This window comes from Erythranthe guttata, chromosome 5 (assembly GCF_056151865.1).
Source record: "Erythranthe guttata isolate IM_541 chromosome 5, IM_541, whole genome shotgun sequence".
Classification (NCBI taxonomy): domain Eukaryota; kingdom Viridiplantae; phylum Streptophyta; class Magnoliopsida; order Lamiales; family Phrymaceae; genus Erythranthe; species Erythranthe guttata.
Genome location: NC_142537.1, coordinates 7279361 through 7304184, shown reverse-complemented (window position 1 = coordinate 7304184; position 24824 = coordinate 7279361). Strand labels below are relative to the sequence as shown.

At 31.9% G+C, this 24824-nt stretch overlaps 1 pseudogene; it reads left to right on the top strand.

Moving 5' to 3' along the window:
• Positions 1 to 23373: 23373 nt before the first annotated feature.
• LOC148770536 (uncharacterized) lies at positions 23374 to 24469 on the top strand (annotated as a pseudogene).
• Positions 24470 to 24824: the final 355 nt, after the last annotated feature.

Genomic DNA, 24824 nt, shown 5'->3' with positions numbered 1-24824 from the left:
AAATATTAACTTATCGATAAATTAATAATTATTAATTTATACATTAATTAATAACTTATTAATTTATGAAATTACTTTTAGTATTATTTTCAATATATATATATATTTTTAATCTTTTTTACATGTATATTATTCATTGTACCATTAGTTCAATGCACTGTAGAGCCTTTTTTCACGAGCGGAAACTCTTAAAGCAGCAATGGTATATAACGATTTTATGTTGAGTTATGAGAAAATTATACCGAAAGTTCTAACCATGTTAAGAAAAGTGAGGGACGAGATTGATCATAATGTGAACTTCAACAAGAAACAAGCGACAATTAAATTATATTGTATTAAGCTTTCACAGATCTATAAAACATGTACTGTACCATGTACTTTAAGAATTATTTTTATGCATTATTAATTTATATATTATATGGGGCTTCTTAAGATTTTCGAAAGTGTATTATCTTATAAATTTAGCGAATTATTAATTTAGCACGTTGTCCCCGAGTCGGGACCGAGAAAAAATATTATTTAAGCGAGGTTATTAATTTATCGGGTATTAATTTATCGAGGTTCTACTGTATCATACTAAAACTTATCTATAAGTTTACAGACCCAACTTTAAAATTTGCTGAATTTCAACATTACCCTTGCATTAAAACTAAATATGTTATTATAAATATCTCAAAACATTTGCTAACATTAGGGTTGAAAATTGGAACGAAATCGTTCGTCCCGATCGGACAAAATCCCAATTCGGAACCCTTCTTTTTATTCCAATTTTCAAAATTCTGACTTCCAATTTTCTAAATATAATTTATGATATATTTTATATAAGAAAATAGAAACACATAAACTAAAGTCCAAAAAAAAAAAAAAAAAAAAAAAAAAGTCTTAAGAGATAGGTTTCTGGTGACAAAACTAAATAGAACTAAATGACAGCCTCAACTAAACATTTGCTTTACATCATTTATTAAATTAATTCAAAAAATGCCCTTCCACTCATCTTTATTTTTTTGTCTTTTACTTTATCATTTTTTACATTATTAAAAACAACTTATTTTTTTCTTTATTTTTGATTTGAAAATTACGAAAAAAAATATTTTTTTTAATTAAAAATACAACAGATTTTTTTCTACATAATATTGAAAATTACAAAAACAACATGTTTTTTGTTGTTGTTTTTTTTTTTTTAATTCAAATTACAATTTTTTAATTTTTTAATTTAATTTATTTTTTTGTCAATACTATAGTATACTGCGGTGTACTATGATCTACTACGGTGTACTACAAAACCCTAGCAGGCAACAACACCAATCTCACCAACCCTAGTCGCCTACATTCACAGCCGTTGCAACCATAGTCAACTACCAACTTTGAGAAAACCTTAATTTACATTTTTAAACCCAAATCAAACAAAATTTCTTGAAGATCAAGAAAATCATATGCAATTAGTAATGAATATACTTTCAGTTTTTCAATTAAATCTCCACCATAACCACATCCCTCACCGCTGCTTCGATCTCCACAGCCCCCGCCGCCACAACCACTATAGCGGGACAGTCCCCATCGCCGCCTCGACCACCATAGCGGGACAGCCCCCGACTCGCATCGACCATCACAGCCCCCTGCCGCCACCTCCACCACCACGGCCCCCCGCTGCCGCCTCGTGCACCACAACCCTTTGCCTCGTGCTACAACTGAAGAAGAAAGCAAGAGAGATATAGAGATGAAAAGGTGAGAGAGAAAAAAAAACGAGAGAGAAAAAAATATGCAAGGACAACGTGTGTGTGAGAGAGAGAACGGAGAGAATACGAAAATAATAAAATAAATCTGAATAAAAGAAACGTGAATATGTAGGTTAGAGAATTTAGGGTATAAGGGCAAGATTGAGATATAAAAAAATTAGGGATGTGGCTCATATATTATTTCAAATTAAATATTTAATTAAAAGAATGAATTTGGACTTGTCATTTAGTTCAAATTATGTTTCGTTTGAGGGACTCATAGCATATTACCCAAAAAAAATAGTTCATATCAAATTTTTTTTGTTGCATTTGTTTTTTTTTTGTTTTTTTTTTTTTGTTTTTGTAACCGGGTCGCATTTTGTTGAACTCACTTTTGGATTTTATTGTAAATTGTTGGAAAATTTCGAAAGAATTGATTTTTTTAAATGAAAATTCCCATTATATCCGAATTTGGAACAAAAAATTATAAATAAATGTGATTTCCGGATTAGTCGATTATGAAATTGGAATGAATTTTTGAATTTCGAATTTTTTTGGAACGAAAATTGAAACTCATTTTTAATTCTTGAAAAAAAATAAAAAATTTCCGGAAAAAACAATTTTTGATCCGGTGCATCCGATTTTCACCCCTAACTAACATCAATAAAGAGATTTGCTAATATCCTATTTCTTTTGTAGATATATTATATTTGCATGTACATGACAAAGAGCATCTCCGGCAGATTTGCTATACACTAAATTTTAACAAATTTATTAAATGAGGTTTTTATGCAAAAGCCCAACCAAACATGTTTATTATTTTACGTTTATGGGGTATATCTTTCACCAATAAGCCCATCTGTTTAATATTTATTATAACTAAAGGAAACATTCATGTATATCCCAATATTACCCTCAACTATTTATACCCAATTCTTAATTGTAACCTCAATTTATCAATTTTGTCCACAAAAATCCAATTTTGACCACAAAAATTCAATTTTGACCTTTTTTGAACACAATTTAATATGCTCCAATTTCATCATTAACTTATTTTAATTTCAATTTGACCCCAAATTTCACAAATTACTCAATTTTGACCCAAAACTTGTTTTTTTCAATTTTTTTTTGCCGTCGGATTCCGGCGTTGACTTTTCAACTTTTTTTTTTTTTGTTTTGCTTTTTTCTTTTCTTCCGGATTTTTTCGCCGGTTTCTGGCGGTCTCCGGCGTTGATTTTTTTTAGTGTTTTTTTAATTTTTTGTTTTTGTTTGGTTTGTTTTGTTTTTCCACGTCCGCCGCTAAACGTTGACCGTAATTGTGCTGTCACTGACAGTAAATTAACGTAATTATACTGTCAATGATAGTTAATTAACGTAATTGTACTGCCGTTGACATTACATTTATGTAATTGTGCTGCCGTTGACAGTAAATTAATGTAATATTATTAAATTTTATTTTTTATTATTTTTTTTTATTTTGTTTGATTTGTTGACAAGTCAACGTAATTATATTACTGTCGTTGACAGTAAAATAACTGTAAACACAATAATATTACTGTCAACAACATCAATATTATTATTTTTTTTGGGTTTTTTGTTTTGTTTGAGTTATTCACGGAGTAACGTAATAACATTACTGTCTATTATTGTAATATTACTGTAAACACAATAATATTACTGTGGTTGACGGTAATATTACTGTTGTTATAGTAATATTGCTGTCAACCACATCAATATTAATATTTTGTTTGGATTTTTTGTTTGTTTGAGTTATTCACGGAGTAACGTAATAATATTAGTGTCTATTATTGTAATATTACCGTGGTTGACGGTAATATTACTGTTGCTATAGTAATATTACTGTCACTCACAGTAATATTAATTCTTTTGGTTTTTTTTATTATGTTTACATTTGTTGAACGGTCAACATAGTAATATTACTTTATTACACAATAATAGTGAGTTTTGTTGTGTTAATATTAATGTGCTAGAGATTAATATAGCAATATTACTGTGTTAAACTGTAGTTTAGTTAATTTTACTGTGTTTAACGGTAAAATAGTTAATATTACTGTCAATCACAACAATATTGTTTTTTAAACGGAAAGAAAAGTTACAGAAAAAAAGAAAAGAAGAAAAAAAAAAGTCAACGCCGGAGACCGGCGAAAAAATCCGGAAGAAAGAAAAAAAAAAGTTGAAAAGTCAACGCCGGAATCCGGCGGGAATTTTTTTTTTTTGAAAAAGAAAAGGTTTTTTGTCAAAATTGAATAATTTGTGAAATTTGGGGTCAAATTGAAGTTAAATTAAGTTAAGGATGAAATTGGAGCATATTAAAGTATGAGGAGTTATTTTAGTCATTTACAAAAAATTTGACCATGTGTGGACTTATTCGTAGAAGAGATTTTTGTCTGAATTTATTAAAGTATAAGTACCCATTGATGGGGTTATTTGTAATATGCCCTGATTAAATTCTGTTAAAAAAAATGAGGTTTAACGGCTATTTTAAAAATTAGCACACTTGGTAAATAATTAGTTTGACTTTCCAAATTTGAGAAGTCAAGTTTATATGCTAATATTAACTTAGTGGTAGATAAGGTACACAAATATGGAAGATTTAATCCAACAAAAAAAACATCAATTTCTAACCAAAAGTTTTCTTATTATGTAATTGTATATATAAAGATAATAAAATATATTAATTATTTATTATATAAATATTATTGTAGGAATGAATTGATGTGTTAAAGGTGGTGGTGTGTTAAAATATAAACAACTATCGCTGAAACAAGTTATAAAAAGTGATGATTTAAAATAGGGTGAATAACAAAAATACCAATCACATGGACTTAAATGCACATTGATCCAAAAAAAACAGTCTCTCAATTAAACTCATCCCCATCTCTTTAGTCTAAAATTCCTTCTATAATATAATTCTTATCAATTCCATCTATTATGCTCTAACTTCCTTCATATTACACATTGACCCCAGATTTAAACAAATATATCACATTAACCCCCAAAATATTTTTTTTTTCAGAAAATAAATTTTTTCTGAATTTTTTTTTCCGGCTAGATTCCGGCGTTGACCGCCGGAGACTGCCTGTCTCCGGCGTTGACTGTTTTTCTTTTTTTTTTGAAAACTTTTTTTTTTTCTGAAATGTTTTTTCGGCCGGTCAACCACCGTTGACTTTTTTTTTTTATCTTAGAAAAAAAATATTTTAATTAATGTTACTGTCTTGACTACTAAATTACTGTCTCAGACAATAATATTACTGTTTGGAACAGTAATATTATGAATATTTTTTTTCCGAACAGTAATATTATTAATATTACTGTTTGAGACAGTTAAATTATTGTTGGAGACAGTAATTTAGCAGCCAAGACAGTAATATTAATTAAAATAATATTTTTCAAGAAATTAAAAAAAAAAGTCAATTAACAGTTAAATTATTGTCTCCGACAGTTAAATAACTGCTGGAGACAGTAATTTAACAACGAATACAGTAATATTAATTTTTTTTTTTTTTAAGAATAAAAAAGTCAATTAACTGTTAAATTACTGTTTCCGACAGTTAAATAACTGCTGGAGACAGTAATTTAGCAACGAATACAGTAATATTAATTAAAATATTTTTGAAGAAAAAAAAAGTCAATTAACAGTTAAATTACTGTCTCTGACAGTTAAATAACTGTTGGAGACAGTAATTTAGTAATCAAGACAGTAATATTAATTAAAAAAAAAATTTAAGATAAAAAAAAAAGTCAATGCCGGAGACCCGACGGTCAACGGCACCGGTTGACCGGCGGTCTCCGGTGGTGGCGGGTCAAAATTGGGGTCAAAATTGAAATTAGGGTTAAAATTGGTTAATTGATGAAATTGGGCTAAATTGAAGTGTAAATCATGAAATTGGAGTTGAATTGAGTTTCAATGAATTGGAGGTAATTTTGGTATTTATAAAAAGGATTTTCCTTATTTGCAAATAAATTTGAATGAGCTGGATTTATTTGAAAGACAAAAAAGTTGGATGTCCCTCTTTTAATTAAGTGCCCTTGTCATGGGCCTATTTGCCATTTGCCCTTTAAAGTACTATCCATTTAGAGCAACTCCAATGAGATTATCAAATAGGGTATTAAAAACTTTAGGGTCTTTCTAGGGTGAGATGTTGTGTTCTAAACTTTTATGAGATACCCCCTTTAAATTGCGACACGTGTCCCACCAAAAAAATCTATTTTTTCTCCATTTATGTATTGTCGCAAATACCCTTTTTACAATTATTATTTTAAAAAATCAGCAATTATAAATTATTAATGAAATGTCAATTTTACCCTCTCTATTTTAATGCAATTTTAAATATATATTTATTGCTGAATTAAAATTTATAACGTAAATTATATCATTATTCGTAAAAATCATTAAACCACCCATCCAAAATTGCATCAACCTGAATTCAAACTTGTGACCATCTGAAAACATACAAGAATACTTACCATTAAGACACAACACATAATTGACAATAAACTAACAATACAGATATATATCACAAAGCTACAATTTATAATGGTTATAAAACTTATATAAATAATGTTAAAAAATTATTAATTCTCATATAATAATTATTATTATATATTAAAAATATCCCATACTAACAAATCTTTATATAATATAATTTAAAAATCTAAGGAAATGTTGTTCAACTCGTGTAATTTAAAAATGAATTTCGAAAGAATTTGAAGCTGTTTGAATTGAATCGTAAATTGTAAGATTTAATTAAATCGTAATATTTGAATCAATTAAACTCATGTGTTTTCAATTCAAAAACAACATTCAAAGATTTGATCGATTAAGCTCAAGTCATTTCAATTCGTAGACAATATTCAAATATTTGAATCGGTTAAACTCAATAATTTACAATAGAGTATTAATCAATCTGTGTATAGTTAAAGTTTAGTAACCTTTTTTTATTGAATTTTATCATAAAAAATAGTAAAATTTAATTCATAAAAATCGTAAGATTTAATCGGTTCATGGTTAGATTAAATCTTACGATTTACGATCTAATTCTTACGATTTTACGAATTAAATTACTATTTTGTTGTTAAAATTGAATTAAAAGGATAGTAGACTTTAATTATAAATAGTTAACTCGATTAATACGTTCTTGTTAGTGGTTGAACTTAATCGATTCAAATTTTTGAATAATATTTACAAATTAAAAGGATTTGCGCTTAATTGATTCAAATCATACGCTTTAATTAATCTTATGATTTGATTCTTGCGTAATGTAGCAATTATTTTTTTATGATAAAATTGAATTAAACATGTATCACACTTTAATTAATAATAGTTAATTTAATTAAGACGTTCTTGTCAATAGTTGAGCGCGCTAATGAATCGATTCAAATATTTGAATAATGTTTACGAATTGAAAGGACTTGAGCTTAATTGGTTCAAATATTACGCTTTGATAAAATATTATGATTTACGATTAGGTTCTTACATGTGTTAGGAATTAAATTTATTATTTTTTATGACAAAATTGAATTAAAAAGATATTAGACATTACTTATAAATAGTTAAATCAATTATGTAACATGTTATGTCAATAGTTAAGCAACCGATTCAAATATTTGAATAATGTTTACTAATTGAAAGGATTTGTACTTCATCGATTCAAATCTTACTAATTGATTAAATTAAATATTAAAAGAAAATTCACAATATAGTATTTGAAGTATATAATTTTATTTTAAACTAAGAAAACTACTAATTGGAATGAGTTATAATTTTTTCTTCTTCTAAATAAATATATTATTTTATTTTTTATTTGGATTTGTCACACTATCGATTAAATAACATAAATGAGTTTGAATTAAGTTATGCATTTTTTTATATTTAATTGAGCATTCTTTACATTTTTAAATGGTGGAGTTTATTAATACTTCTAATATTATATAATTAATGATAGATGTTTGGCCTATTGAACTGCAATTCTTTATAGTTTTCAAACTTTATTTTATTAAATTTGTTAATAATTTATTAATACCATTTAAAAATAATGAATGTTAGCAATTAATATTTGAATTAACAGTATTTATACAATTATGGTTAAATATTTCATAATAAGTTTATGTGCTTGGATGGTTAGGAGTGATAAATATATTAAGAGGTCACGAGTTCTATTCCTAATGAATGCATTTTTTTCAATTATTTATCAAATAAAACTCGGTCACAATGAATTTAAATTAATTATTTAATTAAAATATAGTAGGGGGTAAATTAGACAATTTAGTGTTAATCAATTTTATATTAATTTAATAAAAAAATAATCGAAGGATAATTTGGTAAAGTACTTCATTTTTTAGAACATAAACCATGTTATTTTCCTAGGGTCCAGATTTAATCTTAGAAAATTAATGGTGATTAATGCATATCTCAAATAAGTTTAGAACATGGGGTATCTCACCCTAGAAAGACCCAAAACTTTAACCATCATTTACATAATTAAAAATAGAGTTATGAATTGAGAGTTATGTTTTGATAATTCACCTCTTGGCATATAAATATACTTGCTGAAAATTGAGTTATAAAAAATGTAACCACCTAAACATTCAATCGTAAGTTGACATGTGATAATTACTAACAAAACCATCCATAAACTCCCAATTAATAATTAATTTGATCACAATGGTTGTAGTAGATGACTTTTAAATCAATATTAAAATTTTATCTCAAATATCAAATGAGTATTTTGATAACTCATTTTTTATGTTTAGCATCAGAGTTGCTCTTATAATTTGAGAATACACGGAAAATTATGAACATATGATGGAGATGCTATAAGTATTAGGTCTTCATTATCGCAATGTTTTAGTACCGAAGGCATGTATAAATGCCAAAATAATATTGATACAATTATCATGTCTCAGTAAATGTATGTGATGGAGTCAAATTCAAAAGGTATTGCATAAGTTCATCGATCTAAAAGATTTCAAAATTCATTTTGGTATTTTTGTTTAGATTTCAAAATTCATTTTGGTATTTTTATAAAATATCAAAAAAATTGAATCCGTCCGATGTGCAACCACATTTGATTATTCTTTCTCTGATGCACATTTTCGCACCTCCTAGACGTGAAGTATCAAAACTACCTTTTGGTACATTTCATTGGAAGGGAATTTCTGAGTTTTTATTCATCATAATGGTAGTTTTGTTATTTAGTACTCTGATTTGATTCATCTTTTTATTGAAGTTGCTCTAAAATCTGCTCGTACCACTCACAACATAGAATTCAAAATTTGAAATCCTAATTTTACTCCCAATTTCATCCACTAATTTCAACCGTTGAGCATGTATGTTGGTGATCAACTCTTTTTTTTTTTTTGGCTACCAACTCGGCTATTCGGCAAGCCGGGTCAACACAACATAATAGGCAGAAAAAAAAAGCCAAAACATTATTTACAAGAATTGCGTGAACGTTGGTTCGTGATCGATCAGATCATGTTTGCTTCCACCAACCAGTACACGTAGGAGAATCAGGACAAGAACCGCTGTAATAGAATGTCAACTATATACATGCATAATAATCATTTCATTTGGCATTTTTTTATTCAATTCAGATTCTATTGAATTATTGATATTGAATTGGAGTAATGTTGTTTTTGGCCTCTGCATCTTTGCCTTATTTTATGACTCTAATCACATCACACTCAATGATCATAAAATGCAGTGATCAATATAATCACATCACACTCAGTGACTCAATGATCATAGAATGCAGTGATCATATAATATGATAAGGGGTTGTTTAACGTGGTTTTTAGTTGTTGCGGGCGAAAATATTTATAATTTTGCCCCAAATATTTCAGACTTTCTCTCCTCTCTCACCTTCTCTCTCTACTCTCTTTCTACCTCTTCAAACAAACTGCAGCAATCGTCCCGAATCAGTCGAAATCGAACGTAAATTTTACACCAAATCTTGTAGATAAGAAAACAAAAAACAAATAAATTAGCAACTTTCGCGCTTCCGACTAGATCAAGTCGAACTCTAGATATGAGAGTCTGGTTTTTTTGGGGCAAAAAAATGAACATTTCCACCTGCAACAATTGGATTTCCGCTTGCATTAAATGTTCCGGTATGATAAATGCATCGTCGCACCATACGTTCCAATTTTTTTCTTTTTAATTTTCCTAATCATCACTTTTGTTATTAGGGGTTTTTATGCATAAGTACTGAACCAACCATCTTTATTATTCTAGATTAAGGTGTTATATCTCTTTCGCCATAAACCCATCTCTTTAACATGTATTATAAGATAAGGCAAATTTACTGTTTATGACAAAATTACCCACAACCCTTTAAACTCATTTCCTAACTGTAACCCTAATTTAACTACAATTTCATCAATTTTTGCATTTTCTTTTCAATTTTCTTTTTTGTGCCGCCGGTTTCTAGCATCAATTTTTTTTTTTTGTGAATTTTGTTTTTTACACCTGCTACTGACTATTGATAGTAAAATTACTGCAAATATATTTCTGTCAACCACACACACACACACACACACACACACACACACACACACACACACACACACACACACACACACACACATATATATATATATATATATATATATATTGTCTTTTTAGGTTGCAATCATATTACAATAAAACTCACAATATTACTGTTGGTGATAGTAATATTATTGTGTTACAGTAATATCACTGTCGTTACGGTAATATTAATTTTTTTGGCCTTTTTATTCTATTTGCCTTATTGACCGGTCAACATAATAATATTATTGTATTACACAATAATTTTTGTGTAAAAGGCTGATATAGTATTAATATAATAATATAGTTGTTATTGTTGAGAAACTGTGAAATAATATACGAGAAGAAGTGAGCAATATAGGGAGAAGACAAATATTATTCCATCTGTACAACTCATTACAATGTGCTCTTCATATAGCACAAAGAAGACAATCAAAAGAACAAGAGTTACAATATGATTAAGGAGAATTAAACCCCTTTAATGGACACACTAAATTGATTTGTAATTTCTCATGATCTTTGGACATTCATATTGAAATACATTTCATAACACTCCCCCTTGGATGTCCAATATTATGGAATATGCCTCGTTAAAAATCTTGTTAGGGAAATCCATTGGGACAAAACCTAATCGAAGGAGAAAAGAGTACATATCCATGTGAAACTTGAGAGCGTGACATTGCCTCGTTAAAACCTTGCCAACAAAAATCCATTGGGACAAAAACTTGGTCGAAGGAAAAAGAGTACAATGTTATAAGTAATGCTCATGCTCCCCTGATTTTGACGTATGACTTTTAATCATCTTCTATATGAAGTAGATGGAAATATACGAATATGGTAATTTACTTTAAATTTGATGTAGCCAACTATATCCTCTTTAAAATACACGAGATTTTCCATAAAGACAGTGTAATACACATTTTACACTTTTTGAACTTGTAATTCTTTCATTATCTTCTCAAGGCACTTAAAACATCTTTAATTATATCCAATGATTGGACAAACATAATATAATTCAATAGATGAGTCTTATCTATCTATTACGTGTATACGAATAAATTTCATTTCATTGATCATATTTTTGAGAAAAAATTTGCCCTTCCAAGATTTTTCATCTCAAATTATGTCACCAAATAATTGCCGTCTTAGTGAGGTCTTCGTGAGTCTCCACAAGATTTAGGTCATTCACATCTATACCATATGATAAACATGCGATAAAAATAAACATAAATAATTAACATACGACCAATTGAAGAATAAAATTGCATTACACTTACCGAAATGCGAAGTTGTTTAGGAGTTGCTATCCTATTATATGGTTCTTCTGTATCTCCTTCCTCACTAATATTTGGCCCAGTTTCCCTCAGTGCATCAATGCCCGTATATGCTTTCTTATACGTATCAACCACCTGTGATTTTTGCCAAATTTTTTAAACTATAATAAAATATTATAAAGTATGTATTTTAAACTTACATAAATTAAAATTATAGATCAAATTAGTTCCATGATTGTGGGACCAACAATTGATACTTGTTCGACCCCAATGGTGATCTGTCGAGACTTTCTTTCGCGAGTCCTTGAATTTGGTTGATTTAAACTGTAAAAAATAACACACAAAATTCAAACACTTTAATATATTTAAACATGATACGCAAATAAAAAATATACAATTTACCTCCCCATCAACACCAGGAGTGGAAATATAAGAAATGTATTACATAGTTTCTTCCAAGTTTGAGCATTGATCCTATCTAGACAATTTGCCTTAGCAGTAGCAAGGTCTGGAGCTCTATCAAAAACTTCCTTCAATCTTTTAGTTTTTGCATCTTTCCAACGACCATTAGCACCTATTTTCAGGAAGTATCCAGGTTCCCTAAAGGCCATATAAAAATATACAATTGAGATTAAACAAAAAACTTTAAATAGCTTAAATAAAATAAAAATTACTTTCAAATACCTTAAACCCTTTCCACAATCCCTCAACGTGACCCATTTTTTTGTGCTTAGGCCATGAAATAGATGGACCAAAATTATCCCCATGCATAACCTCGTTACTAATTGTCACCACCAACTTGTACCTCCCAGGAGCAACGGGGCTACCCATATCGACAAACTTCAAATCAATCACGTCAGTACCTGTAGACTCGCCATTTATATGATCAACAAAAATATCTTTCTCCGACAGCGTTCTTCTGAGAAAAGAAATAAGATATACATATACAATAAAGTGAACACAATATTTATGACATGCATGATATATAGCAATAAATATGACATAATTTATATAACGACTAAATTACAATAAAAAAATAATGATCACATTAAAAAAGTATATTACAATGGAAACAAGTAGATTACAATCAAATAATATTTGATCAACAAAAATATCATCTATAACATTTATGTCATGGTTTATAGGAAGTATCTCATAACATTATCTTCAACCGCAGTAGGATCATCATGACTCAAAGCAAAGTTGTCCCTTGGTTTAATAACAATAGGAACCATCCATGGCTTATCTTGCGGATCCTCAATGTAGAATGCTTGCAATACTTGACTTGGCATAACAAAAGGACTTGCTTTTACATCTGGTTTTGTTAAGTTCACAAGTATAATCCTAAACCATCCGTCTTATTCATGCGAATATTAGCCCAATAACAACACGACCTTTTTTGTACCTACAACAAATGGAAGTTCAATGATGTCTTTTATTACGCCGTAGTACCCTACATCGTCTTCTTTCGGAGATTTATCCTTTGAGCTCGCGAAACTAGTAGTCTTTACTTTGACAAAAACACCACTATTTGGAGTTAAAAGAGACTCTTCAGATGATTTTGTGTGGAACATAAATCCTTGCACTTCAAATCTCTTAAAAGTCTTCACTCGAAATTGAGGTGAACAAGCTAAGGCTTTCAGATCTTCAGATAGTTCACTCTTTCCTTGCACCTATTTCGTTACCAATTAAATATTATTACTTTTTTAAAAACATTTTGCAAAGGAAGTTCAAGTCAAATCGAACACTTACATAGGACTGGAACCAATAACGAAATTATTTTTCTTGTAATTGCTGAATGCGCCATAGGTAAGCATGGTCACTTGTCGATATTTTATTCTTAATGGTTTCGAAATGCTCCCTAAAAGGATTAGTGTATTTTTTTTAAGTGGAAATCAAATGAAAATAGTACTAACAAAATTTTATCAAGTGACTTACTCAATGTAAGGTTGAACTTCATCATAGTTAAAAAGACAATAGATGTGCGCCTTTTTCCATTTCATCATAACTAAGCGTTATGTACTTAGGTCGCACTTCATTGCCTTGTTTTTCATCGTCACAAATATTCATAGATGAATTTTCTATGTACAATGAGCAAAAAGTTAAGCACTCGTCAGCGATGTAGCATTCAACAATCGAACCCTCGGGGCACTTTTTATTCCGTACAAATGACTTTAAGCGACCCAAGTATCTGAGGTTGAAATTTATTTTTATAAAATATAAAATACAATAATTTCAAATTATTAGAAAATGCATTAGCATTTAAAAAATTATAAATACCTCTCTATCGGATACATCCATCGATAATTCACCGGTCCGACAACCATTGCTTCATGAGCTAGATGAACCGACAAATACATCATAAAGAACGCCAGGTGAAACAATCTCTCAAGATCACACAAGATTCTTGCAATATCAGAGTGCAGTTTAAAAAAATCTTTAGCTGAGTTTGTTTTGGAACACAATTCTCGAAACAAACTGCACAATTGGATTATGGTACTAGACAACTTTTTTGGTAACCCCACATTGCGAATTGCCAATGGAAGCAACTATTGCATTAGTACGAGATAGTCATGGCTCTTTAATCCCCCTACTTTGTCTTCACCAAAACAACGGGCTATATTAGATGCATAGCTGTTAGGAACCTTTACATTTGCTATAACATCACAAACTGTTTTTTTTTGATTGGGCAGACAACTTCCGATACATTCCTAATTTTGGAACGAGATTGAGAAATCAAGGACCGGACTTGCCCAACGGTGGCTTTTCAATTTTTTCAATGTCCTCTTTAGCATTGTCGAAACTGTCATTTCTGCCAATAATATTTAATAACCACCTAAGTAATAATTCCCCAACATTCTTCTTAATATGCATGACATTAAGATTGTGTCGTATGAGATTATTTTTCGAATACGACAATTGGAATAAAATTATCTTCTTTATCCATTGGGAATCTCGATGCACCACTTGGCCTACGTCAAATATTACATTGATTCCCTCCGTTTTTTATAACACCTCATCTCCCGAAGGTGGGGGTGGACCCCCACCCCCTTCTTCAGAAAAATGACTATGACCCATATAACATTGTTTGTTTGACTTGTACATACGTTCGGACACAGTGTTTTCTACACAACTAGGGCAAGCAAGATAGCCACTAGTGTTTGTTAGAGTAGGTGACCAACAAGCCAACACGTGACTATGGTCTTTCATTTATTCTTGTATTAAATAATCCTTTTTCGTATTAATGATAAAACACCTTTTGACATTATATATATTTGTCCCTTGCTAAACATAGATATAGTCCTTACAGTTATTATAATTACTTATATTTGATCTATTAGGATCCTGAGATATTTACTTAAGTATTATAACTGTTACACCGTGTTCCTAGTCGAAAAGTTACGCCACCAGTGAGGATATCGACATTTCCCATTGAGAGACTAGCCCTTAGTGTATGTGTACCGCGTCTCATCTGTAAACGATATTGTGATATCGGCATACATAAGTGGGTGCAAGTAAGTTGACGAGTTCACTGAACTCCCTCATCCTAGAAATCTCTAAGTGGTTTTCAATAATTGAGTAGAGATATCTATGATATAGTTGTACACTATTAGTCATTAAGACCTAGACATTACTGTGACTTCACTAGAGAACCAACTGTATCGTGACCTATCCCTGAGTTCCACCGAGGACCGCCAAGGGCCAGTGTTCATGCAGTCCGAAATCTAGTGGGAGGTCAGTGCATTGTAGTCGGGGATTCGGTCTCTAAAATAGTTTTGGATGTCCTGTGTATTCTTATAGTTTGTAATCTTCAAGTCTTTGGCCAGAGCTGACTAAGTGATTATTAGGTAATGTGATTCTCTAAGTCATGCACGTACCAATTACAACACTTAGAACGATCGCACAGTTACTGAACTATAAAGGAGGTCTCAATGAACCAATGTCTCTAGTTGAATCGGGACATATGTATCGAAGGGATCGTACTGTACGTTAACTATATCACACGGTTCTTGAAGGCACTTCATTTGTATCTAGGGAATCATGATGCGTAGTTATTAGACGCCAATCTTGATTCGTTGGGTGATTAAGTTGAAACGAGCTTCATCCTAATTATAACTCTAGGGACGAGTTTAAACCACAAAGAGTTGTGGACCCACAACTAGTTTAACTCCATGGCTATCTGTTGGGCTAAATATCTAACACGCAAGTCCACGTATCACAAACAAGTAGTAAAAGTGGACTCGTGAGAGTCGGATGTCGATCTCACACGGAATACTCAAATTATCTAATCCTAAGTACCAAATTCGAACAATTATGATTTGTATCCAGCCTACGCAAGGTTGTCAAATTTAGTCAACTAAATAATTAATCTAATTATAAAAGCAAATAAACACGAGAAAATATCAACATAAAAATGGATCTAGGATTTTATCTTCCCCCTATGAGATAATTCATCCCCAATTAAACCTCTATCATGCAAGTTACGATTCCGGATTATTAACCCGAGACACTAAATTACTCATAACCCACTGTCGCGTGTATTATGAGTCTATTATTCATAAACGGTTCACTATATGTCTATGCAAACCAATTATGAATAAATCATTAACTAATAAGTCCCGTAGATGGCTACCTAAGGTTATATCTGTATGTCTACGACACCACATGCAATCAACACACTCATCCAGTGAAAACTACTCGAAGGCTCTTCTATCCCTGTTCTAATTATTAAAATGATCGGTCGATTCAATTCTAATAATAACACATAGTAACATAAATTAGCTAGGTTCATGTACTAAATAAGATCAGATAGAAGAAATAATCATGGAATTAAACTTGCATAATATTAGAAAAATAGGTTCGAATCACCACATAGGGTTCCAACAAAATCCTAGATTAAAAACTTAGCTACTCGTAATTCTTATGATAAGTAAAGAATAAATAAAATAAATAAGAAAAACTATGCTTGAGTCTTTGTTGATCTTCGTTCTTCATTTTGTGGTGTAAAAGTTTCGTGCTTATGGTGTAGAGACTTGTTGCTTTTATACGCTTTTCTTGATAAGGAAGTAGTGGAAACCTAATAGGAATCAATTTCAACCACTTTCCCCCATCAGGATTTGTTCTTCGATTTTGTCCATGTTGGAGTCCGAATCTGGAATGTTGCGTGAATAAGAATGGTAGCCCTTGACATTAGCTTTCCGATGCCGCCAAATTCAGCTGATTTGAAGTTTGTATGAGAGAGATATGCTCGAAATGGTGAACACTGCCAAAGTTGTGGCGAGATTCCTTCTTCCAATTTGATTTATTTCCTTATTTGCAACTTTTTCCTTTCTTTTTAATGTTTTTTCCTTCATGGACACCTATTTCACATTTTTCACCTATAAAACACAAAATCAATCAATTAAAGCACAAATATAATTATCTAAACAAAAGATCAACGTAAAGTAAACGTATTGAGTGTAAATTCTACACTCAACATTATCTTACACCTGAAGCATCGAGGGTCAACACTGCTTGTGTACTTGAGTTCTTTGAATAAACGGTCAAAGATAAAAATGTTTAATCTCTGCATAATTAGAAGTCAATATGATTGAATCCAACGTTCATAATAGGAGATTATGAATGAGAATAAGAAAAGGAAAGAACTAGGCATTTATCTTAGTGAACTTTCTAAATTGGGAAGTTTCCAAATTTAGCAGTTCCACTGTTAGGGTTTCCAGTTTTAGAAATTGGAAATCGAGAACTGGCATTCGTAATGACGAGGACGTTTCAATGATTCCAAAAGTATAATTTTTATAATTTTCCGATCATTGGTTTATGAGAAACGAGCAAAGAAAGACTAACGGACTTAAGTTGTTGGGCCCGGTCTAACTTAAGCATGTTAGGTCTTGTATACAAGACACTATATATACAAGATTTATACGTCTTGTGCACAAGTGTGAAAAAACCCTAGCCGCTCAACCCTAGTCTGCTGCCATCTCCGCCGGTCCGCCGCCGTCGGAAATCGGCGCCCACGCGCCGTTTGTTCTTCAATAGCTTTTTCCTTTTATTATTCTTCCATTTTATTGTAACTTTTGCTTGTCTAGTGCCACGAATCAGCTGAATTCGGTATACGAGGTGAAATCCGAGAGGAGGAAGACAAATGAATCGAACTGCCGAAACTCCGTCGCCGAACCGCTGCCGCATGCGCCTTCACGCGCCTCTTGAAGACATTGCGTGAATCACACCCGCCGCCGGTGCCCCGCCCGTCCGTCGTCGTCGCCGCTTCTCCCGACTGCACGGATTGGTTTCTGTGGCAGTTTGCGTCAATTCCGAAAGTTTGCCTCTCGCTTCAAGAGGTAATTTTCAAATCCGATTATATTAACTAGTATTATTTTAATATGATTAAATTATATGTTTATATATGCTTTACCGCTTTTCATGAATGATGTTATGAATATGTTTATGCATGATATGTGATTTACTTCGAGCATGCTACGTGATTTACTTAGTGAATTAATTATATGCATGTTTGTTTATAATTAACGCTGGAAGCATTAAGGTACGCAATTAATTGCTATTATCGAGTACGAGTTTATATGATTAAATTCGTTTTTCATATAAATTTATTTTTTCCGCTGCGTACACGTGCCTGATTCCCAACAGTGCTCCACCCTGACAAGTTACCAAGTGCCGGGAAGTCGTTGACAGTCCACAAAAGTGCCGCTCGCAAAATAAAGTAATGCCTCGTGGACACATAAAAAGTTTTATCCTAGATACCCACAACTCATTAAGCTCGTCGATCAAGGGTTGTAAATAAACATCAATCCCATTTTTCAGGCCTTTAGGACCAGAAATAAGCAATGACATCATCATATGAGAACATTGTATGCACATATTTGGTGGTAAGTTGATCATTAGAATTACAGGCCATGTGCTATGCTTGCTACTCAACGATCCAAATGTATTAAAACCATCTGTAGCCAACCCATGCCTTACATTTCGAGGGTCCAAAGAGAATGACTCGTGCTTCTTGTCAAACTCTTTCCACGCATCAGAATCACCTGGGTGCCTAAGAACCCTATCGTTACACCGAGACTCAGCGTGCCATCTCATTTTAATTGCTGATTTCTCACATACAAATAGCCGCTTAAGCCGCAAAATCAATGGGAAGTGTCGTAAAACTTTTTTTCGTACCCTTTTGCGTTGAGCGGTTGAAGAACTCGGATGGTTTCCTACGAGATTCTTCCATCCTGAAGCATTACACACTTTGCGTGCATTTAAGTTCAAGTCATCCTTACAAAACAACATGCAGTCATTTTCACACGCATCAATCTTGACATAACAATACCCCAATTTACTGATGAGCTTCTTAACTTCATTAAAAGTTTCAGGTATATTTAAAAAATTAAGCTTCCTGATTTACTGAAGTGTCCCAGTAAATGTATTATCACTCATTTTGCCTCGAGATTTAATTTTGTAAAACTCCATGATATAGGAAAGTTTAGTATATACACGGCATCCATCATAAACGGGGATGCACCACTCTTCAATGAGTTAACAAAAATCATCGATTTATGGGGTGGGTTCTTCAAGTGGATCTTGTTGACCTTGATTAAGACATGCATGCAATAAATTATCCATGTTATCACCAACATCAACGCAAACACCGTCATATTCATTTAGAACTGCAACTTCAGGAACGTCTACAACATTAGTATTGTTCATTTCATCGCCATTGTAATCTTTTTCAGACTCTTGATGTAGAGTCCATCGGCGTTGCCCATAAAGTTTATCCCAACCCCTCCAAAGTAAATGCTTATGCACAAATTCACGATCCCTCCACTTACGACACTTACAATCTCTACAAGGAAATCTTATTTTATTATCAGCATCACAGTTAGCAAAAGCAGAATTCATAATTCCACACAACCCTTTTGAAATATTTCCAACCGACAATCGTGTAACAAAATCCAACTCCTATCTTTTGGCATTCTTTATTTAGCAAGTACACCTAGAAATTGCGAGGGCTTCAAATTAAACAAACTTTTTTTTTTATTCTATCAAGTCAAGATTATATGCAAAAATTAAAACTAAATTAAAGTTGAACATATACGAAGTGCAAATCAAGAGTTTGCTCATATTTACGTAATAATTTTAAATAGTAGCCTGATGGAGTTTCACTCTTCATTCACACAATTATTTTCAATTTCATTGGAGTTTCAAAAATTATTCACACAATATTTTCGGAAAATACTAAGTATAAATCCCATTTTTCAAAAAACAATCTCAGAACTATGTATATATCCAATTGTGCTAACCATAGCCAATTTTATTAGGATTTCAAACCAAAGAAAAAAAAGTTTAGGGCAAGAAAGATTACCTTTTTGTGGCTGTTGAGGGCTAACTAGAGAGGAGGAAGTTACAGAGGCCTAGCCATAGATGAACGAGGCCGTAGGGAGAAGATGGAGGCGGCAGCGCCGCCGTACAGAGCTGGACGGATATTTGACAAAAAAATGAGGACGGCAGAGGGCGAACGCGGAAGGCGGACGACAGAGGCGGAGGCGGAGGTGGAGGGCGGACTGTGAGAGATTGAGAGAAAGAAAGAAAAAGCGAGTTAGAGAAGAGAGGAAATAAAATTAGAGCTTGTATCCTAATTAAAGTTTTGGTTAAGATTTCTAATAAACCGTAGCAAATTGAGACGAAAAGGAATCAATTGGCGACGTTATTAAGGTTTTCTTCGCGAGCAAAAAAAAAAAAAAACTAAATGCATTGGCGACGTTTTACTAGGGAACTGTCGCTAAAAGAGGGGGGATTTTTTCACTAATTATTCGGCGACATTTTATACACTATAGTCGCAACAAAAAAATAGATTTTTTTTAAAAAAAGTTTGAACATGGCGACGTTTATAGCCAATTCGTTGCCAAAAAGATATTTTTGTTCTAATAATTTTCCTTGCGACGTTTCTTTAACGTTTCGTCGCCAAGAAATTAATATTATTTAATATTTTTACTCTTTAACGCTACGTTTATCAAATTCGACTCTTTATTTGCAAGCTAACCATGATTTATTTGCCAATCAACTCTTTATTGGCACTTAATGGTTCGATTTAAAATGATCTTGGTAGCTACCGTGTAATCATCAATGATTTTCTCATCCAGATATGGATTTCATTCATGCCACCATAGCTGGCAAAAATTTCTGAAATCATAGTAATGGATATTGGTTGAGGCGTCTCCTAACATCGTCTTTAAGATGAATTCTTTCATCGAATGAGATAAGTAGTAGGACAAGAGTATGATGGTACTAGCACTAGTAGATTTTAGTTACACGATATTCACCCACTTCTTGGAGTGTTAGTCGATCGAACCAACATATATATATATATATATATATATATATATATATCCCCTCTTATATGTACAAAGTATGATACGATCCAGAGATGCTCCATGACGAAGAATTGGAAGACGCGAAAGTGTACGAGTTTAAAGACATTATTCGAGCTTTCCTTGGAGAGTAAAGGGTTGAATAAGACCATTGAAGAGTTGATGGTTTGGAATTGGAAGAAAAGGAAGAGGAAAATTCGTTGGACAAGTCGAATTCCATGCATCCCGAGATTCTCGCCTATTCTGGCAGAGTTTACCATTCGAGTTATAACTCTCGCATCTGAGATCCATTTAATCTAATTCAAAATGATTCGGAAAGATAACTGAAAGATCTACAACTTTCATGTTTTGAGCAAAGAGATATTCGAAGTGGAACAGTGTCGAAATTGAGCTTTAATTGCATGCACGTGCACATCCCAATGTCGCGAGTTAAGAAGGGTGATCGAGAAGTCGATTTGAAGATCAAGTTATCTTATTTAATTATGCACGTTTTTAATTTAGGTTTTATTATGTTTTTATTATTTTAGAGTCTTTTATGGTTAGGATTTGCTTATTTATTTATTTCCTTATTATAGTTTAGGTAGGAGTCCTTTTCCTTGTGAAAAAGGAGTCTTTTTAGACCTTATAAATAGGTTGCCAATTTGACTTATTTTAGAGGACGAATTTTGATGATTTAATTGAGAATATTCTCTTTGGTTCTTTAAGAACTCTTCGAACAAATCGGTGGATTCCGTTTGTTCACCCCGACTTACCAATCGATCTTTCACAATCGATTGTGGGGTCTTCACATACCAAGGTTCTTGCCTCTTTATAGGCAACGGGTCGCGGTTCCACCCCTTTGAATCTTTGTTTTTGGATGTTTTCGATCTTGCTTCCGCGTAGGGTATTAGGGTCCCGTAACGAGTTCTACGGGGTTCGTATCAAAGTATTATTGACTAGTTGTGTACCATAATTATTTTTCATCCATTTAGGGATCACGATGCAATCCCAATGTGAAATTTGTCCTTCGAGGATAATTGTTTATAAGACTTTCATGGCAAAATATAATGTGCAATGTGTCCTTTTTGGACATTTTCTCTTACACTCATTTGCAACATATGTAATAATTTCAAGTTGCCATTTTATCGATAAATGCATCCGCCTCTTACACATTAAAATTGTTGCAAATGAATTTTGAGACAAAGATCATTTCCTATTATACAGAATCGGCTTCTTATCCCCCTTAACGGCGGAAAAATTATCTCATTAAAATGGCAATTGATAATGTTGTCATATAACCCATTTGATAAAATTAAGCACTGAACACTGAATGCTGAATAGTCGTCTGAACGATTAAGAGCGGTGTCTGAATACTGAATGTTGAATGTTTAAGTTTGTTTGATAATTGTATTATTTTTATATTTAAATGTTGTTATTTTACTATATTGTCCTTCAAAATTGTGCAATTTGATTTTATTAGTTTAATTATCAATAATATTTCACTGGATATATTAATATATTTCTTTTGAATTGTGCTTTTTTCTTTTTGAATTATGAACTGTGCTTTAAAATATATTAGATTATATTCTTACTATGAAATACGTATATAAATAATATAAATCTCTAGCATGGCCATAGGTTTTCATTAAATATGTAATAAAAAGAGAGAAAAATGAAATTTTACTTTATAATAATTAACTTATCTTATACTTTCTTAGAAACTATATATTAAAAAATACTGCATATTAATATCCGTCATATTATGATAAACAATGTATTTGTCAAGAAATTAAGCATTGTTTCAACTTATATATATTTTCAAGAAAAAAACAAAAAAGTAAATTAATAACTACATGGAAAGAAGTGCAGCCTAAAATTCAATGAATTGCCTACATGGGGGAATAGCTTGATTCACCCAATACTAAACAATAAAATTATTTGAGGAAGACTTAAAGAAAAAGGTGGTTCAAACACTTAAAGCACAACATGGATAAGATAGTCTAAAATCCATTCAACGTACTGCTGAATGAATAAGTTCAATTATTTGGGCCGAATCGGCCATCAATTAGTGGCTTCATTCAGATTATCTTACCAAACACTCTTATAAAGATGTTGCTAACCGAATCAGCATTTTTTGCCATTCAGAGGTCATTAAGCACCTATCAAACGGGCCTTAAATATATCCCATTAGGGCAACTCCAACAATGGTAATACAAAATGAATACTCAAATGTCTTTTGATTATTGCTATAGTGTTTTAGTTTTTTGAATAAATGTCTTCCACTCCAACAATAAAACATCAAATGGATCATCAATTTTAAATATATTAATTTATCCAATTCAACCAATTTAAATACATATTTCCGATAAGATTTCATATCTATAATATTTTGGTTGCCACGTGTCAACTTACAATTCATTGTCAAGATTTTCGATAAGATTTATTTTCTATATTGGATCTTTAAAAACTTACATTCCTTCACAGTTTTTATCATTCACAATTTTTATCATATTTTTTCTATTTATTTCAGTATGCATCGTGATTCCGCCGTTCTAAATGCTTTCTTAACCGACTCTGATTCAGATGATCTTGAAATGCTCTTAGAAGCAATGGAAGAGGAGGAAGTTGAGAGAGAAAAACAATGCAAGCGTCGCCGTGGTTCAGTTCCGGGTAGAAGGGTTATTCATCGCAACAGAGTTGAAGGTTATAATAGACTTTATCGTGATTATTTCGCTGATAATCCTGTATATCATGATGTTTATTTCAGGAGAAGGTTTCGTATGCACAAACCTCTATTTTGTAGAATTATTTCTAATGTCGAAGCATACGATCACTATTTCGTCCAAAGAAATAATGCAGGAGAGGTCCCTGGTTTATCAAGTCTTCAAAAAGTAATTGCTGCATATAGAATACTTGCTTATGGAGTTCCTGCTGATATACTGGATGACAACATACGCATAGGAGAAAGCACTGCTATTGAGAGTTTACACCATTTTGTAAAAGCAATTGTTGCCGTTTTTGGTGAACAATATTTAAGAGCACCAAATGCGGTCGATCTGTCCCGGCTGCTCCAATTCAACGAGCAACGTGGATTTCCAGGAATGATTGGAAGTATCGATTGTATGCATTGGGAATGGAAAAATTGTCCAACCGCATGGCAAGATATGTACTCGGGTCATTTTCGTACACCAACCATTATATTAGAGGCGGTTGCATCACACAATCTTTGGATATGACATGCCTTTTTTGGAATGCCCGACTCACTTAACGATATTAATGTTCTTGAAAGATCTCTTATCTTCTCGGCATTATCAAATGGTCGTGCTCCCCCAGTAAATTTCACAGTTAATGGAAATGATTATCGTATGGGCTATTATCTAGCAAATGGAATTTACCCATCATGGGCTACTTTCGTGAAGACAATACCAGCTCCAATAGATTTAAAGGCAAAATATTTTGCACAATCCCAAGAAGCTGCGAGAAAAGACGTAGAGCGGACCTTTGGAGTATTACAAGCTCGTTTTAATATAGTGCGTGGGCCGGCATGATTTTGGGATGAGGAGACATTAAGTAATATAATGAAGGCATGCATTATAATGCATAACATGATCATTGAGGATGAAAGTGGTCCAGGTGGCATTGATTTTGATCATGTTACTCCAAATGTTACACCATCACATGAACATACAAATGAGTTTACGGAGTTTATTCAAACTCATCACCAAATTCGGGATCGTACTACTCATTCCCGACTCAAGCATGATCTTGTTGAGCATTTGTGGAATTTGCACGGTGAAGAATAGTATTGTTTGTCAATTGTAACCAATGTTCTTATTATGTATGTTATTTTTGTTGATTTCATTATAAACCTAAAATATGTGTCTGGTACTATGTTATTTTGTATGTATCATTTTATTAAGATGTTAATTCATTTTAT